The following is a 10,000-nucleotide window of genomic DNA, read 5'->3' on the forward strand; positions in this document are numbered from 1 at the left end:
ATACGACACTTCGAAATATTCAACGACAAGAACGCGTAGGCGTTTCTTGGTTGCTTGGGATATGTCGTAATATATATTTTTTTCTTTTTAGAAAAATATATAAAACTATCGGCGATAAAATGTATAATTGGATGATAGTCTGGGTTGTTTCAAGACATTTATTTGTAAACATACGACACTTCGAACTGTTGAACGACAAGACCGCGTGGGCGTTTCTCGGTTGCTTATATTTCCTCATAAGGAAAAATCGTCTTGGGATATGTCGTAATATTTTTTTTCTTCTTTTTCCATTAAAGAAACTCCGTTGTGCAACAGAATGTTATTTCCTGTTTGAGGAAATTATAGCGGAGACTGTGACGTTATGTTTTCAATAAGTAATTAGTGTCTTTGGAAATATTGACAACCATTTTTCTCCTCGTTTTTTCTTCACTGTACTGCAGATCAGGTCAGTATATCTTTAACTCGCCATCTTCCCGAAGTTGTGTCACAGGAGCGAATGAAATAGACTGACGACGACCAAAATAAAAGGAAAAGTACCTGAGCATAAGACCATAAGAATAATAGAGACTGCAAGAGACCATAAGGCCTACACTAAGGAGATCCATGTTCCTTAAAGTTATCTAGTCTTTTCTTAAAACAACCAATAGGTTCATCGCCCATGACTTTGTTGTTAAACCTATTCCATTCGTTAACCGTTCTGTTGTTAAACCAAATCTTACCTATTTCCTTCTTAAACCTAAATTTGTCCAATTTGAAACCATTCCCACGAGTTCTGCCCTCTGTCTTGATATGATGACCTTGCCTGCATCACCCTTGCTAAAGTCCTTGACCCATTTGAATACCTCTATTAGATCACCCCACGCTCTTCGTCTTTCCTGAGTGTAAGTTAAGGTGCTTAAGCCCGTCTTCGTAAGGTAAATTTCTAAATCCTTGTACCATTTTGGTCATTCTCCTCTGTACTGATTTTAGTGAATTGGTATCCATTCTATAGGACGGAGACCAAAGTTGGTACCGCATAGTCAAGGATGGGTCTAACTATCGCCAGATAGAGTTTGATAGCTACATCTGCACTTTAGTTTGTAAGTGAAAAGGGTTATGTATTGGTGGGATTAATCGAAGTTAGCTTAACCCTTTTCATATAATTAAACAATTTGCAGTACTTGTTCTGGGTATTATAAGATTCTTATCAGTTTTTTCGTGTTCTTGTTTTTTCGATTTTTTTTTTTTCAAAATAATTTTCTTCTTTTGTTGGTCTTTCCAAGGGTATGGTTGCTGGTATGACGTTTCATATTTATCCTCAAAAATAAATCCTCATTACACCTTAGATTTATTCCGTTTTATTTCTGGTTTCTGTATAGCAGAATTGCTGTGTATTTACGACATCAGGAAAGAATATTCGAGAAAGGATATCCCGGCAGTTAGATTATTGAAAATTAAATGTAAGAGATGAAATAACAATATTCTAACAATCAGAATGCTTAAAGCTATTTTTGAATGTTTAGTCTGTATATCATCAGAAGATTTTGTTCAGTTGAGAGGAAATTGAGTAGACACACACATATACATACATACATACATACATACATACATACACACACACATACACATATACATACATACATACATACATACATACATACACACACACACATACACAGACACAAATCACACACATACACACACACAAGTCATACACACACACACACACACGCACACACACACACACACACACACACACACACACACACACACACACACACACACACACACACACACACACACACATACACACACACACACACACACATAAACACACACACACATACACACAAAGCACACACACACACCCAATGGCCTACTGCAGGACCTGCCTACCCTCAGGGGGGGAGACAATACACCTATGCCCTTTACCATGATAACTGACGTCTTCCTCGGCAGTCCCAGCACACAAGGCAAAGGGTGACAACTTTGGGCGTGGCTCTGCGTATATTAAATTGATCTTATTCAATTTATCTATATTGTGAATTCATGTGCCTATAAGATAATTATTCAATTCTTTATTTGTACATTGATGGTTTTCTTATTTATTCGTTTGTTCGTTTATTCAATTACCTATTTGATTAATTAATTTGTTTCGTAGATTTATTTATTTCTTTATCTGCTCATTCATCTATTCATTCATTCATTCATTCATTTATTCATATACTTATTTATTTATGCATTGGTTCGTTTATTTAGCCGTTCATCTATCTAAATATTCATATGGTTAATTATTTATTCATTTGCTTAATTATCCAAAAACTTATCATTTTGTTCTTTTGTTCTTATCTATTCATTTATATGTTTATAAATTGTTCATTTGCCTACTAATTAACTGATCTATTTGTTTGTTTTTACGAATCCAGAACAAGTGCTGACGATATCTCCCTCCCCCCTCCCCTCCCCTCCCCTCCCCTCCCCTCCCCTCGCCTCGTCACGACCATCGAGATTTTCCTTGTTCATCTGAACAAGGTCAAAAAAAGAAAAAAAAGAAAGATGAGGTCGCTTCACTTCGGCAGGAAACTGACGACATGACGTCACGAAGGGGAGTTATAGACGACTTGCGTAGTCATTATGTATCAGCACCGTAGCGCGTCACAGCTATTTTATTATTTATTTACTTATTTTCGTTCCAAAGCGAACTGCCCTGTTATTGTATCGACCTTGTCTCTTAGGACATAACTCGCCAGATCCGGTCAGAGTTAAGACTGCTGGAGAGGAATTTCCGGGCTGGTGTCGATGGTGTACCGCAAAATTTTCCGAAAAGATTTCTGAGCGTCTTGATTTTTTTTTTAATTATCTGCAACTTTTCGTGTTGTTTATGAAAAACAGTCGAGAGTAAAGGGAAGATGAGATGTGGTGTTTTTACTTTTCTCCAAAATGATAGAAATTGTATACTGTTATGAATGACGACTAGTTTCTACTTAAAAAATTAGATATCCTTTTTTTCCTCTTTTACTATCTTTATGTTAACTTTCTTAATCCACCACCTCTTCTGTACAATACTGCTCCCAAGTGATTATTATTCATTTGGACAAAGAAAATCTCTTTAATTTCCTGTCGCCTCATCACAATTTATTTTTAATAAGATTAGGGTTTTCACCTTTTTCGCTTTGTTTTATTTTCTTGACACAAATGTTATTTGTCGTCAAGCGATTTTGTTCGCCTATGTGGCATCTAGACAGGATTTGACTTCAGCCATTTTGAACGCCATCTTGTCATCGTCACACTCACCGTCACTAATTCTACCACCACCACTTTCTCCATCACCACCACCTTCTCCACCACCACCAGTATCACCGCTTTCGCCTCTACAGACACTTTTTCCTAATCCACGACGACGACGACGACGACGACGATGACGACGACGACGACGACGACGACGACGACTCTGACGACAACAACGACAACGACGACGACAACCCCACCACCACCACCCTCACCACCATCTCCACCACAACGACTCCACCTCCACTTACCACCCCTCCTTCATCTCTACCACCAAGCTCTCCCACCTCCACCTCCACCCGCGCTCCACCTTCCGCATGTCGATCCATCACGTCACAACGCAGGTCGGAACTCCCTTCCCCATTAACAAGTCATTAACTCCCATTGATTACTCCACGAGCCTGACCTCATAACACGGTCACGACCGTACCTTCACAGCAAGGTCACTGACTTGACCCTTATAACACGCTCAAGAGCGTGACTTCATAAAAAGGTCACTGATTTGACCCTCATAAAACGGTCATTATTGTCTTGACCTCATAACATACCTGCAGTCCGCATACTACCCACAGGTCTGCCCCCTCATAACACGGCCACTAGCTGTACCTCATAACATGATCGTTACCCCCCCATAACACCCCCAAAGAGTTACTGAAACTATAAACCCACAATTCTGCAACGTTCATTGCACCCACGGCTTTGAGGTCTGCAATTCAGACGCGCCCCCGAAAAAAAAAAAAAATATATATATATATATATATACATATATATATACATATACACATATATATATATATATATATATACTGTATATATATATATATATATATATATAATATATATATATATATATACATATTCATATACATTTAAAACGGCCCTGATTATGCCCAACCCCCATACAAGCCCTTGAGCTGTGACCGTTCAACAGAGCCCCATAAACTTTTTCCTTCGTTATGGGGTGTCATGGCGATGAATAAAATAACCTAGCTACGACCAGGATAGAAGGGGAAATGCCACGCACTAGGCAAGTTGTGAATGAAGATAGTTTACCACAATTAAGCTATTCAGCAGGGGATGCTGTATTTTGTACACTTGGTTCTACCTGATGAATCCAAATGATTCTTGACTCTAGACATGTGACGTCACTAAACAGTGACGTCACAAAAAACAGTGACGTCACTAAATCAGTGACGTCAGTGAGACCTTGACATCATAACAGTACAAGAACTCGACCCAAGCAGGGTGACCAGATTTTGCATAATTGCATTAAATTTAGCATATTTTTTCCTAGATGTAATATGTTACTAGAATAAATATAACGTTTTAGCACAATTTCAGCTAGCGTAGTTTTAAGCTAGCATATTCCCGCTTGAGAAATTTGGACCACCCCCCAGCACAGGCTCTCTCTTTCTCCCCCTTCCTCCCTCCCCCCTTCCCCTCCGAAGCTCCCTCTCCCCCTTCCTCCTTCACCCCCTTCCCCCCGAAGCTCCCTCTCCCCCTTTCTCCCTCCCCCCTCCCGCCCCTTCCTCCCTCCCCCCTTTCCCCCCCTAAGCTCCCTCTCCCCCTTCCTCCCTTTCCCTTTCCCCCCGAAGCTCCCTCTCCCCCTTCCTCCCTCCCCCCTTCCCCTCCGAAGCTCCCTCTCCCCCTTTCCCCCCGAAACTCCCTCTCCCCCTCTCCCTTTCCCCCCGAAGCTCTTTCTCCCCTTCCTCCCTCCCCCCTTTCCCCACCCGAAGCTCCCCCTTCCTCCCTCCCTCCTTTACCCCCGAACCTTTCTCTCCCCCTTCCTCTCTCCCCCTCTCCCCCCCGAACCTCTCTCTCCTCCTTCCTCCCTCCTCCCTCTCCCCCCGTTCCATTTCTGTCACGCATCAGTCACCCTGACCTCTCACCGCAGTCTGACCTTGCTCGCCGGCCGAGTCACTTGACCTTGATTATGCAACGACCCTATTGATCCTCCGTGTTACGCAACCGACGCCGCACCTCGAGGTTGCGTCACACACACCTGCAGGTTGCACACAAAGCACCTTCTTCGTGTCGAAAGACACCTCCCCCACCCCACCCTACCCCTTCAGTTGCCCATTCAAAGGTTTCATTGTCTTCGGGTTGTACATACATGCATACATATAACAAAGGCTTTTTTCCCCTTACACGGGAGGTAGCAAAAAAACAAAACAAAAAACAAAGGCATAGAAACCACTCCCACCCATTCCATCCCCTACACACTCCCCTCCCCTCTACCCTCTTCCCTCCCACTAACTTTTAACTTTTAAAAGTAAAGATTGTACATACGAAACCAAAAAGACTTCTTCAGCTTCCATAGGATCTTTGGGTCAGAAGCCTTTTGCCTCTTGAGTGCCTTGCAGCATTTGCTAAATACAATAGGTCGTCACCAGTCCGCCATCATAAGACAGATTTTTTTTCTCCCAGATTCTCCATTTTTGGATGGAGGAATTTTCTAAAAATATACACTTGCAGGAGACGTTTGTGGTGGAGATATTTTTGCTTCAGCAGACAGTTCAAGAGACGTTCTGGACGTATAGTCTCTCAACAGAGTCTTTCCGAACAGATATTGTTGGAGATAATCGCAGCTGATAGATGCCGTTGTGGAAGAATCCATGTCACAATGTCTCAGTGAATAAATAGATTATTAAATAAATAATTGAATGAATAGATGAATAAATGGATGAATAAATAAACAAACAAATAAATGAATAAATAAACAAAAGAATAAATAAATAAATAAATAAATAAGAAAAATAAATAAATAAATAAATAAATAAATAAATAAATAGATAAATAAATAAATAAGAAATAAATAAATAAGAAAACAAACAGATAAATACAAATAGAATCAATAAATCAATAGACTAAGTAAATGAATAAATAAATAAAAAGTGTTCTCCCTGCATGGGTAACAAGTGGTCATCTGTCTCCAGCGAAAATATCTCCAGAAAATGAGGAATATGGGAGACGCTAATGTAGGAGACGTTTTGGACGTATACTGGCTTCAGTGGAGACATTTTGAGTGGCGATGTCGTTGGTCATCACCCGTCAGGAACAAACGGAGCTGTCTAGTGTAGGCCTTATGGTCTCTTGCAGTCTCCTTTATTCTTATGTTCTTATGTTCTTATGTTTCCTTTGTTGTGTTTATGCAACTTGCTCACATGGATTTTCAGACGCCAGACGGTTCTATCCAGTTGAGGGGCAGATCACCCGGTGTCCTCTCTTTCCCCACCCCCTACCTCGTTACCTCGTCAATGTGGAGCCTGTTCACGGCTGAACAACATCGCCCGTCGTTAACCAAACTAGAAAAAGTAAAATAAAATAAAATAAAATGAAGATGTGTGTGTGTGTGTATGTGTGTGTGTGTGTGTGTGTGTGTGTGTGTGTGTGTGTGCGTGTGTGTGTGTGTGTGTGTGTGTGTGTGTGTGTGTGTGTGTGTGTGTGTATGTGTGTGCGTGCGTGTGTGTGCGCGAGCATGCGTATGTGCGTTTGTGCTTGTTATATATTCAATAATATAAAGAACCTGGGATCATGTCTCGATACGTGTTCCCAAATGCAACCTACAGGTTGTGTAGCACCTGTGGTTTCCGAAAGAGTACGTTCACCTTTTCAGCAATATGACGCTCTTCAATGTCTTTATTCTGTTTAAGGTTAGACGATTTTATGCTGACCACCCTTCACACACCTTCATGAACTCGAGTTCACCAAATCAGTCGAAGTCGTCGAGGGATATTACGGTGTCAGTGACCTGAAGACATACCACGCTAGCACTTAAAAAAAAAAAAAAAAAAAAAACTCCTTTCACTGTCCGAACAGCTGCTAGGCAAGTACTGTCAGACATGAAAGTGTGCTGAAATCGCTGAGCTGAATATATTTTCAGTAATTGAACATAGCTGATGCCTCCAAGGAGCAAGACCCCCTCGCACCTCCATCAGGCCATCAGTTTGGTGCTCGGGTAACGTTTACCGATAAACCGATGGACGAAACTCGGCCCCATCTGAGCGAGTTGAAAGGTGGAAATGCGGCTGGCATCTGCAACAACGCCATCACAGGGTTACTCAAAGCCGGAGATGAAGCCAAGATCCTTGAGTTGAATGTGGTTTTGCGAGTCCGTTGTCCTTATCTGGAGGGGAAAAGAGACAGAATAAAGTATCCGTATGGTATTGTGTCGGGTAAGTTGCTCGGCTATTTATTGATAACGCGAGTCCACTTCCATCTACTGAAGGTTCAGAGACCTCAGCAGTCTGGTTTCACGTCCGGTAAGTCAACAACTGAATGAATCTTAACACTTCATGTTTTAGTGCCAGTAGGGGTTGCTTGCAGTTTATGTTGATCTAAAGAGGGCGTTTGATTCGTCGATTAGATGTGGTGTTCTGGGATTTTCTGTAGATCCGTGTGGTTCCTGCAAGGTTAACTGACTTGATGTCTAATTTATACTTAGGTATAAAGAAAGCCGTGAAGTGCGGAGGGGGCATGTTTGCCTTCTTGTTAATTTAAGAACGAGACAGGGCTGTGCTTTCACCCCGACACTTTTCAATATCTACTTAGAATAAGTACCGGGCAGAAGTATCGATCAGTGATTTTACGGAATAGAAATTTGCAACACTAAAGACACAGACCCTGGTGTCTTTTTTTTTTTTTTTTTTTTTTTTTAGTTCCAGGTTTTAGTTGCATCCCTAAAGTCCACTGGAATTCCAGATCTCCTGGACCAAAACCAAGATCCAGGTATTTGGGGTCTGCCTGGAACTGGATACAATTTATCCTATCTATCCATGTAGTAAGGACAATAAGGCCTTACAAATCTTTACATACCTTAGTAGTGTATTGCATAACAGTGGTGGATCATGTCAGGAAATCTTCGAAAGGATTGACATTGCTCACGGTGTACAGAAGAGTTGGTTGCTCAGAGCTTCTCCAGAAGGCCCATCTCCCTATTTCAGCCAGAACAAAAGCTACCAATGACGTCACTCTGCAGGAGGGATTGATTACCAGCGCTTCTATCCATGTGGGCAATCTCGCGGGGCAACTAAAAGGTCAAGCAGAGAATGGAGGTTGCGTACCACCAGCAGGTTGTCTGACACCTGCAGACTCCCTTACACCTACACGTTGGAAAATAACAAAAATTCAAACCTACACTGAGACTGAAGGTTGCGTATCACCTAAAAGGTTATCCAAACAACCTGAAGGTTTCCAATACCTGCAGGTTGCCCAACACCTATAGGTTGCAAAACGAGAGAAGAAGTTCAGCCTCAAGCTCAGAACGAGCGAGGTGCCTGCAGCCTTTAGGAAGTTCTCAACCCTTTCACTCATGTACCCCCATAGTTATGCACTGCTGTTCGCTAACTCCTGGAGATCACTTCATCAATGAACTGAATCAGAAGGCATTCACTAAATACCACTAAATTTTAGTCTGTGGTTCCTTAGGGGTCTGTGGACCCAGGTTGAGGACCACTGGTTTAGGTCCACCACCACCGCCACCACCTGCAGGTTGCAAAGGGACGCAAGGAACACCGTGACGTGGTCGCAGAGTCAGAATAGCCTGCTGTCCCCGGAGGTAGTGTATCATGCAATGTCATGACCATGAGGTTGCATGACGTGGCCGTGTGGCCAACATGCGCAGGATGCATAGCCTTTCAGGTTGTACAAGTACTTGTTCAGGTTGCACGACGGGTTGTGTTTGCGTTCCTTGGGCTGGGGGGTGTCAGTACCGTACAGGTTGCGTGATGGGAGTGTGTCGTGCAGACTACATAACTATAGTGTACTTGGTTGAAACGTACATGCCTCTTAGGTTGCATCAAGGGCGCACAGGTTGTAGGTTGCGTTAAAGGATGAACAGGTTGTAGATAGACCGGGGTAGAATGTGTACAGGTTTGTACAGGTTGCGTAAAAAAGATGCATAGATTGTGTGAGAAACTGTGCGCAGGTTGCATGGGTAACTGCGCAATATGTAAAGAGTTACGTAAGTTGCACGATGCAACAATGCTTCAGACCCTCGACTTTTATTCATTTTCTGTTTCTTTCATCGTTTTTTTGAATGTGGGAATTCCAAAAACCCGTCAAACGAAACTTTTACGCACCAAAAAAATCCACGATTTCATATTTTCTCAGCTTCAAACAAGATTTTTATGGATTTTCGCATTTCATATGACGCTGCTATCAGACTATGCATATAATGCTCTAATGCGCATATTATGCTATGATATATACATATATACATACATATATATATCTACATATTTATATATATACATATATATATATATATATATATATATATATATATATATGTATATATATATATATACATATATATATATATACATATATATATATATATATATATATACAATATATATATATATATATAGTCAAGGAATAAACTCCTGTTCTACTTGTGTGTTTCCCTCTACTCCTCTTACAACCTGTCAGGATGTCTTCACATATATATATATATATATCCATGACTATTTTCCCTTTATAAGAGAGGTAGCCAAAAAAAAAAAGCTATAAAATCCACTCTCACCCACTTCATCCCCACATACTCCACTCCCATTTACCCTTCAACCCTCCCTCCCTCTTATCTTGGCTCCTCCTGGATGAAGGGTCATCACCTGTATCTCGCCCACTGCCCTGGGTCAGAAGCAGAGAAAGAAAAAATAGTATTGATAATGAAATTTATTATATAAATAAGAATACAAATAGATAAGAAATATATATATATAAAAAACAT

Source organism: Oratosquilla oratoria, chromosome 29, assembly GCF_046742065.1.
Source record: "Oratosquilla oratoria isolate Oo_2021 chromosome 29, ASM4674206v1, whole genome shotgun sequence".
Taxonomy (NCBI): Eukaryota; Metazoa; Arthropoda; class Malacostraca; order Stomatopoda; family Squillidae; genus Oratosquilla; species Oratosquilla oratoria.